General features: G+C 33.7%; 1 long non-coding RNA gene across 1 annotated transcript; it reads left to right on the top strand.

Moving 5' to 3' along the window:
- Window positions 1-3163: 3163 nt before the first annotated feature.
- On the top strand, window positions 3164-7106 carry LOC118682466 (uncharacterized). Its single transcript, XR_004978312.2, has 3 exons — window positions 3164-3451; window positions 3532-3861; window positions 4152-7106. It is a non-coding gene; the product is annotated as an uncharacterized lncRNA (long non-coding RNA).
- Window positions 7107-9860: the final 2754 nt, after the last annotated feature.

Raw genomic sequence — 9860 nt, 5'->3', positions numbered from 1 at the left:
TGCCCCTTGCTACTGCGATCTCCTGTACCAAATTACAGTTTTGTATCTTAATTTGCGGCTTAGTTATGGCACTTTAACAGTTATCGTTTAATTGTGAGCGTGGCAATGGTCCGATTCTGCAATACCAGCCTCCCTTGGGTGCCAAGGAATATGTGTACCAAGTTTCATCAAGATATCTCAATTTTAACTCAAGTTATCGTTTGCACGGACAGACGGACGGACAGACAGACAGTCACCCGGATTTCAACTCTTCTCGTCATCCTGATCATTTTTATACAACTCGATATCTATCTCGATTAGTTTTAGGTAATACAAACAACCGTTAGGTCTCTTTGCTAGGCGCTTAAAGAGAAAAAAATACGTTCATTGTTCTGTTTTATAAATTTCTAACGGCAGTGAGGGCAGTCTAAAAAAGTGTTGGTGAGCTTTTTCAATGATGTGATGACGAAGGAGTATGACATAGATATTTTTAAACAGTTAGAAAGCACTAAGTTCGGGTGTAACCAACCATTTTATACTCTCGCAACTTGCAAAGATCAAAGCGGGGGAAATGCTTTCAAGTTTTATATCAAAAACTCTTGCCAAAGAACTCCACATTCATTATTCGACGAAATCGTGAAATGATTAAAATAGTCATAGAATCAATTAGTTTCATTACTACATTTTGAATGTCCGAAATATTAATATTAAGATCAACCTAATTATCTCAAATGAGATATATGCATGTGATATAAACTCAATCAAAGCTAAATTTAATATATAGGGTATATGAGGAAAACATAAACCAAAGGATGGGAAATCCCAATTTCTTTCTGGACTAATGAAAATGATTATATAGTATGTAGTATATAGGGCACAATAGACCTTAGGTCGCGGTGAAAACTTCAATTAATTTATATTATATTTCTATGTAGCTTATGGAATCTTGGGCGTTTTGTGGAAGAATATCACACATTTTTGGCATTAAACTATAGTATATCCAATAATATACCTTCCCTTAATTTTGCACATTATATTGTTCGTATTGACCGATAGATGCGTAATTAAAATCAACGGGAAGTTCAAAAATATTAGGCATATGGGGACTAAGGGAAAGAAATGAAATTTGAAATTGGTCAAATAATTCCTGAGATATCAGATTTCTCCTAAAGGTGGGCGGTGTCATACCGCTTGCCCAATTTTTACAGCTGCTTCTATAAGGCCGTTCCTTGCCGTCTTGGTTGTGAAATTTAATGCTTGTGGCGCATTTATTCAGTGAGTTAGCAGACTTTTAGCAGTTTTTAACATAACCGTTGTACAGGAAGTGGGCATGGTTATTATCTGATTTTACTTCTTCGTGCAAGTTTGGTTGAGTTAGCTTCGGCGGTTTGGAATATACTTATGCATATTAAATCATATAGAGGTCGCGGGCACGACCACTTTAAGACAATTTTTAGCCCACAGGTCTCCCTTACTACTGCGTTTCCCAAATTATAGTTTTTTATTTTAATTTGTGCTTAGTTATAACACTTCATTTTCGTTTAATGGCGTTTTATAGGCGTGGCAGTGATACGACTATACACATCTGCAATACTGGCTTTGGTGCCAAGAAATATATATATGTATGTATGTAGCAAGTTTCCATAAGATATTTCAATCTTGACTCAAGTCATGGATGACATCATACGATACTTTGATTCGATCGAGAGCTGTCAAAATCCACATTCTAGAGAAAATGGATAGGGTATTTTAAAAATAACTTTTGGGCATTTTGCATTTCGATATTATTTAAAAGTTTATGAGTAGACCTATATCACGCATATACAGCTCTAAATATGTGTATTCATATTATGAAACTTTTAAAACATAATTGAAAAATAAAATTAAAACATATAAAATAATATTATAATATAAATAAAAAAAACTATATCAAAGAAACAATACAACTCATAATAAAATATCATTATTTTATGATTAACGTTTTAAATGCAACTATTGTATTTCGAATTTATAACAAAGAATAGTAAACAAACTTTAGTTGCACGTTCTTCAAAAATATTTGTGCCATTCCTCGAAATTTCGTTTTGCACTGCTTTTGTCAGATACTTTTAGAGAGTTTATTTTTGGCATCCCTCCTTTTTTTTAATTAGCTGTTCAAAATTCCCAATTCTTCATAATCAGGGAAAATAAGAGAGTCTCGTTTCATGCCATCCTTGCTCAATTTATCGCTTGGACAGATATATACCCATATTTCAACTCGTCTCGTCAAAAGGATCATTTATGGTATATATGTATATCTCCATATCTAACTCATGATACAAACAATCGTTAGGTGAACAAAACTATTATACTCTGTAGCAACATGTTGCAAGAAAATAAAAATGAAATGCCCAAAGCGCGATTAAGTTTGTGTTTGTTGATCCTTATTATTCAAGATAACTTAAATACAAGCTTATAATTTGGTTGATTGCGTCATGTGAGCGATGAATAAGTAATTAAGTGTTTCCATTTGACACGTTAGACCATCGAATCATCATTCCAAATTTACGATTCATTAAAGATGGTCAGAGCCACAGCTATCTCTGTTCAGAGACGATTCTGTGAGATAAGTACCCTCATTGAACGCACTCAAATACTAACTTTCTCAACAAAGAACGATTATAAGCATTTTTGCAATTTTTTCAAAGATAAATATCAATTGTTTTATTAGAATTAAAAAAATGGCATACTATTTTTATGTTATAGCTGCCAAATTCCAAGCAGTTGTCATATATCGTTTCACTCAAATGCAAAATTCTCATATTCTCCGTAAAATTGAGGCATGCACTTATCAGGTTCTAGATCAACGATCTACTCCGGATATTTATTCAAAATCCTCTCAAAAACATACGAAGAATTTCTAAAAAAAATTAACTAAGCTTTGAAAGTCATCAGTTCTCTCTACATATTCTTACAGAAATTTACTCCAGGCTTCGTTCGATATTTTGCAGGGTATACAAGTTACTCAACAATATACACACTTGTTTTTGCGTGCTCATGGGAAACATGTGACATTATGTACAAAACAGTAAGTATATTTTAATTTTAAATATGTAGTTGTCACTGACTATGGTTGTCTTATCAATTATGGCAAACCTTAATTGCTAAAAATATACATTCTCAACAACAAATTTCTTAGGAATTCACTGCAAATGTCAAAACAAATCAGTCAAAACCGCAATTTTGTTTACCACATTCGTCTCGCACCAATTGAACCCAGCGCCGACTGCCACCAATCTGTTTTCTGGTTTGCAGGTCAGCTCGAAAATACACACCAAAGTGCGGAGCGTAACGCAGGCGCGGATACGGATACAGAGCAGCAATTAAACAAACAATACAATCACTTCACAGCTGCGTGATATTGTAATGCTGTATGAAAATTTGTAGGCAATCTGCCAAACGCCAACCACAATATACTACACACTATTTTCGAGTAGGTTTTTTATTTAGACAGCACATAAAGCCATAATGAACTAATAACCGCATTTTACTATTTTCAACTCATGTCAACAGAGAACGGTAAGCGCTGTATATGTATGGTAAGGAAAAAAATAAAAATAAAAACAGAGGGAAACCCTGACGGAGAAAAAACTAGTAGGCAGCAGCAGTCAGCCGTCAGAAGCCAGGAGAATTTAATAGCGCAAAAATAAAACGCGCGAAAATTGTAAACAGTACGAGCTGCAGTGATTAATCGACAACTCATTGCGAAAAGCTCTGTTGTGATCTGTTGGTAAACAAAGTCTCGGCGTAGACTGCAGCTGATAACAAGCGACATCGAGGAGCAACAATGCGATTGACCTGAATCGCTGGCTGGCAGCCGAGCTGAGCTCATAGACACGTTCGGTAAGTGCGCTGTAATGTGCGATAATTAATGCAGCGCGGTAAAGTTTCCATAAATACGCGCTCATGCGATAATACAGCGATATATATTCACATATTTACACATACATATGTAAATACATTTATACTTATCTACTAAGAAAAGCGTAAGGTTTCAAAAAGACCACAACTAACCACGTACACTCTCATATATTGCATGTTTCACAAAACAATATTAATATAAATATACTCACGAATACATATACATATATTTATTGTATGTGTTTGCTTGTTTGAAATCAAAATATTTATAGATACGAGGAGCAGAGTACAAACCCAAGACGTTGCTCTTGTCTTAGATGGACGAGCAACATGAATTGCTTAACGAATGGCGCCTACAAGCCGGACTGACGATAGCGTGGTATGCTAATTTTAGACAACGCCACACGAGTAAACAACTTCGGACCGCATCCTTCAACCACTTTTCAAAGCTCATACATACTCGTACATACGCGATCTGCTCCGCAAATGCAGTGGAATGCAATAATCTTTACAAATGCTAAAGCTATCAGCTAGATATATACATGTACATATTGAGCATACCATATTTTACACATAAACAACAACAAATGTGTCCTATTGAATTTCGCGGACTTTGAACGGAGCAGCCTTCATTCACTCGGGCGCATACGTAACCAACAGCGCCACCAGCATAGACTCGCGCAGACGCTTTTAATGTTGACAACGTGGCGTGTGCATACATGCATATACAGTTACGTTTACGACTTATTATGCTGATCCATTAAATCCATTACATATGCGGCGCGTGCCTGCATGGTGAACTCACATCCGCCGCGCACTTCCGCACCTACCGTAATTTATACGATGGCGTCAATGATCAATGATGCCTAAGGGTTGTGGTTGTATGTCAGAAAACCACAGAAAATAAATTGAATTATTTCATTTGAATTAAGTGCCGGTGCGATCGTATCAACATTTATGAAACAGAACCGTGTATAGTTCGTTCTTTATAGCATTATTAATATTTGCAACACTTGCCGGGTTCATCGCACCGCTACTGTGAGTTTTAAAATATTGTCTATGCTTGTTTGCATTTGCACACTTTCGGGGTCTAAAAATTGGCGGAATCCGAATGATAGTTGAATGATAATTAATAGGTTGAGTTGAAATTGGTATAGTGGTCTATTGGCGGCAGCGTGAGTTTACTTTTCCCTTGCTAGGCGAAACCTTAGCCAAATTATCTAACTTGATATTAACAAACGCTTAGACTTATCATATTATAGATTTTCATAACGATATAACGAGTTATGTGATCTACGACTTCAATAGCAACTATTTATAATCTTTAATAGCAACTATATATGTATATAGATATATCTGGTAAAGTTCCCTCAACAAGCAACGATAAAAATATTTCGAGTTTATAAAAATTATCATGACCTGACTAGTATTTTCATATTTATCAGAGGCGGTGTTAACAGCTGTTCAAATCATCACAGTTACTTACAGAGTATAGCTGGAAGAGTATAACGTTTTAATCACAACAGTAGTGCCCAAATTGTTCTGGTACCATAAAAAAGGAGCATGCGAATTTCCAATGCCACCGTTTCACTGAAGAAAGAAAAGTAACCGAAGCTACACTCGGTTTCACATAGCACACTGAAATGAAATTTTTGGTAGGATTTCAATCTGATCGTTCCTGACTTACTGGTTGCTAAACATCAATAATACCACTAACAAAGTTTGGTAGATGATTTACGCTCTTAACCTCCAATGAGAAGCTATATTTTTTTTTGTCAAACCAGCGACATCTAATGGACATGAGGTCACGGTATTTCAAGGACGCCAGCTACAACAAAAATGGCTAAAAGTGAAATAAATGAAACTCCTATACATATGCGTAGTGAATATATGGTACAGACTGTACAACGGAAGAAAAATTAACCGACGGCAAACGGCGTACGACTGAGTATACTTACTTCCGACGGCTTTTGAAAATCAACTATACAATAGGTTAAACCGTTAGAAATAAAAGTAGGACAATCACCTTAGTAATGAAAATATATTATATATTGTACAAGGCGCAATGTGTACATATAGTATATATGCCAGAGCATTGACTGTGATACAAAATTAAGGCAATCGCTTTAGATTGCCACTCAAGGACTTTATTATTTGTATAGCAAACGTATTTTCAATGCGCAAAGCTCTTACTTAATTGCATCGTTTTCAGCAAAAAAAAGTACACATGTGCGTATATATACATATGTACATAAGTAACCGATCATTGACCCAAACGAATTTAAACTAATAATCATACAGACATTTAACAGTTTAAGAATAGACAAATATATATGTACATACATATGTATGTATATAAAAGAATTTATAGAAAATTATTCAATGAAAATATTATTCGATTATGTATACGGTACCCACCCGACTCTTTTAGCAAGTAACAAAACTTTTCTTTTCTCGCAGAAGAAAGTCTGGTTAATGAAAGATTGCATCAATTGAAAGTTCGGGGAATTAAATTATTCTAACACTTTTTTCTTTAAATACTGACTAGCAGGAATATCGAAGGTGGACATCATGGGACAATTGATTTTAAAAGAGGTTTTATAATTATTTATCTTTAAAAGTTTAAGAAATATGGAATGCCAGCTTCCACTTCCGGATTTGACGTGAGTTTTAATTCGATAAAAATATTTGAAGTCAGGGTATTCAAACCGACATGACGGTTTAAAATATAATATATTAGGTATTATCAAAGGATTACCATTTAAAATAAATATCTATGATTTGTTGATATATACATAAAATTATAAAAATATACTAAGTATGTCATTCAAACATTTCATAAAATGACATCGAAAGTAAGATTGTAGGGGTTAAAAACTGAAAGCTAAAAAAGTGTAATGCTTCTTAAAACAAAAAAGTCGAGTCTACAGGTATATCTGACATAAATGTAAATTAAGATTTTATAGGCGAAATTTGGACACATGATTCAACGTGAAAGGGCCATTCATTCACACTCTTTAACATGAAGCTTTTTTTTATAAAATTATTCAGCATTTCAATTTCGTTTTTTTAATACTACCAAAAAAAAGGAATAATACGTATGCACTTTTTTCTGATTGGACACCCCTCTGGATATGAAGTTTGTTTCTCTTGGTTTGGTAATTCTGTGAAGAAACATTAATAATTTCCGTGATGCTAATCATATCGATCTTGAACTTCTGGAAATAAATAGTTTAGATGTGTATTTATACATATAACAAATATATTGTTAATCAGTGTATTTATTACATACATATTTAGATGTTATTGTTTTAAAATGTTATTGATTTTTTTGTCATTCTTCCAAATTTTGGTTCGCACTTGCGTATGTATGTACTTAAATATATACATATTTATGTATGTACCATATGTGTTACTTAGCATGTGAATAGCATGTGCTACATTAGCAGATAAAAACATTGACGAACTTTTACTCGCTAATATGGTAAGTAAGAAAGGTCAAAGTTGGAGTGCAACCCAATGCTATGAACCACTACCACTTTAGATAAACAATTTCTTTCCAAATATTATTATTTCTTTTTGGAAAATCAGTGATGTGGTAACCACTGAGTAATGAAAATTTACAAGTTCATTATCTTCTTTAAAATATTTAAAATTATGACGTAGGGCAACATTCTTTTTTTTTCTAAAAAACGGAATTCATTATCTTAGTGATATGCAGGCTAGAACATGGTTTGGACCGTTTTATTTCGTATTTAACTACTGCGATCAAGAAAACATGTATACATAATTTCATTAAAGTATCACACACATTGACCGATATATTCAGTATAAAGACAACCGGGTATTGATGTAAGAGATACTGATTTCATTTATAGGTACTTTGGGTATTATTGAGAAGATATTTCCACTTAATTTTTTTGGGGCCCCGGTTTTGCAGTCATAATTATATACAATTCATTGAAAAATTACTCATCAATTTATTTCAACATGGTCGTTAACTATATAACCAGACGCTTCATTTCATTAGTAATAGAGTAATCATTATCTTGGCAACATTTTCCCTTGTTATGCGGTAGAAAAACAACTCAGTTGATTCGTTTTCTCCTTTTATGTTGAGACTTGCAAAATTTTTGAGTTGAATGAGCTCTTTACATAAGGAGGCTCCTAAGTATTTCAGTATGTTTCCACAATATTCTCATGTGTGTTAGCTTAACAATAAAATTAAATCGCTCGTAAACCAAATCGGAAGCGGGATTTCTGTTTTCAAGTGCACTAATCAATGCGTCAATGACTGGAAGAAAAGCTTCGAAATTTGTCCCTAGTTGAAAGTTGCACTGCCGATGCCTGAGAACCAAAACGTTAAAAGCGAATTCCAGGGAAAATTTTTAAATTCCTTCTAAATACTTTACGCCAACATCCTATCTTCTGTGTGATTCGTGGATTAATTTTTAACCTTTAAGATTAATGCTATACACAACTTTAGAAAAAACAAGTAAGAAAGTTCTAAGTTCGGGTGTAACTGAACATTTTACACTATCGCAACTTGCAAGGATCAAAGCCCGGGAAATTACTTCAGGTGTTGGCAATATTTTATATTAAAGGAAGTATAGATCCGATTCAACCCATTTTTGACACAAAGACATGAAAGAAAAGGCAAGAGAGTTATATATTTATAGTTACGATATAATAAATTGTTACATTTTCATTTATGAAGAGAAAACACTAAAGTCGTTTTAATTTTGAAAAGTGAGTCAGATAAGTCAAATGTGCTGGAATGAGAATTAAAATCATGACATATACGGCGGGATGGTTCGTTTAGTTCGAAATTTGATCTACAGGATTTTAACCGTAAAGGTCTAAACTGCCTCGAAAAGCGAACCGGAATATCAAATTTAATTTCAGACAGGAGAAAAGAACTGCAAATTATTCCATTCAAGATTTTTACTAAGAATATTTTTCCAAGCATTTTTTCCCTACGACTAGAAAGTGTAGGTAGATTTATAAGTTTTAAACGACTAGTGTATGGAGGTAGACTTACCCTAGAATTCCGTCGGTTTTTGTTGTTTTTGAACAGACTCTAACTTGTCAGAATGGATTTGGTAGCTAAGGTTCGATACAACTGAGCCATATTACAGTATAGGTCTAACCAAAGTTGTATAAAGTGTTTTAGTAGTATACGGATCTCTAAATTCTTTAGACCAACGTTTAACAAAACTGAGGACAGCTTTTGCTTTCAAGACCATGTTATCAATATGAAGACTAAAATTAAGCTTAGGGTCCATATTAACTCCCAAATCAACATAGACTATGGTGCTGCATTACATGACATGCACAGATCTACGGGAAAAGCATATCGTCTTACATTTATTGAGATTCAATGACAAATCATTTTTATCTCACCATGCAACCAAATTGTTTAAGTCGCCTTGCAACAGACACAGATCAAGTTGATATATAAGGATCGGGAGATTTACTTTATCAAAAGCTTTGCTAAAGTCTGTGTATATAACATCCGTATGCTTATGTTCCCTAAAACCCAATGGTACATGGCTTACAAATTCAAGCAAGTTTGTTAGAGTCGATTTCCCTTTACGAAATCCATGAGGAAATTAAGGGAGAAATCGAAAAGTTTAGATATAACTGATAGTTTTGCGATACCTCTATAGTTTTCAATGTTGGACCTAAATCCACTTTTCTACAAAGGAATTATAAATGACTGTTTCCATATTGAAGGAAGGAAAAAGTTTTAGAAGAATTATTACAGTAGTTTGACTTGAAAAATTCTGCAAATATATTGGATATAATATCATTGTCACTTGAATGAATAGATTGGTATTTCATCGTGGACGGAAATTTGGAAATCCTGCGTTTGGAGTTTATGAAATCATAAAACGATTTTGGATTAATTACAATATTTTTTTTTACTTTATTAAAGTAATTATTATAACATTTGTTGTTAAGGTCAAAATATTGACAAG

Source organism: Bactrocera oleae, chromosome 5 (assembly GCF_042242935.1).
Source record: "Bactrocera oleae isolate idBacOlea1 chromosome 5, idBacOlea1, whole genome shotgun sequence".
Taxonomy (NCBI): domain Eukaryota; kingdom Metazoa; phylum Arthropoda; class Insecta; order Diptera; family Tephritidae; genus Bactrocera; species Bactrocera oleae.
This window is presented reverse-complemented; position numbering and strand designations above follow the sequence as displayed.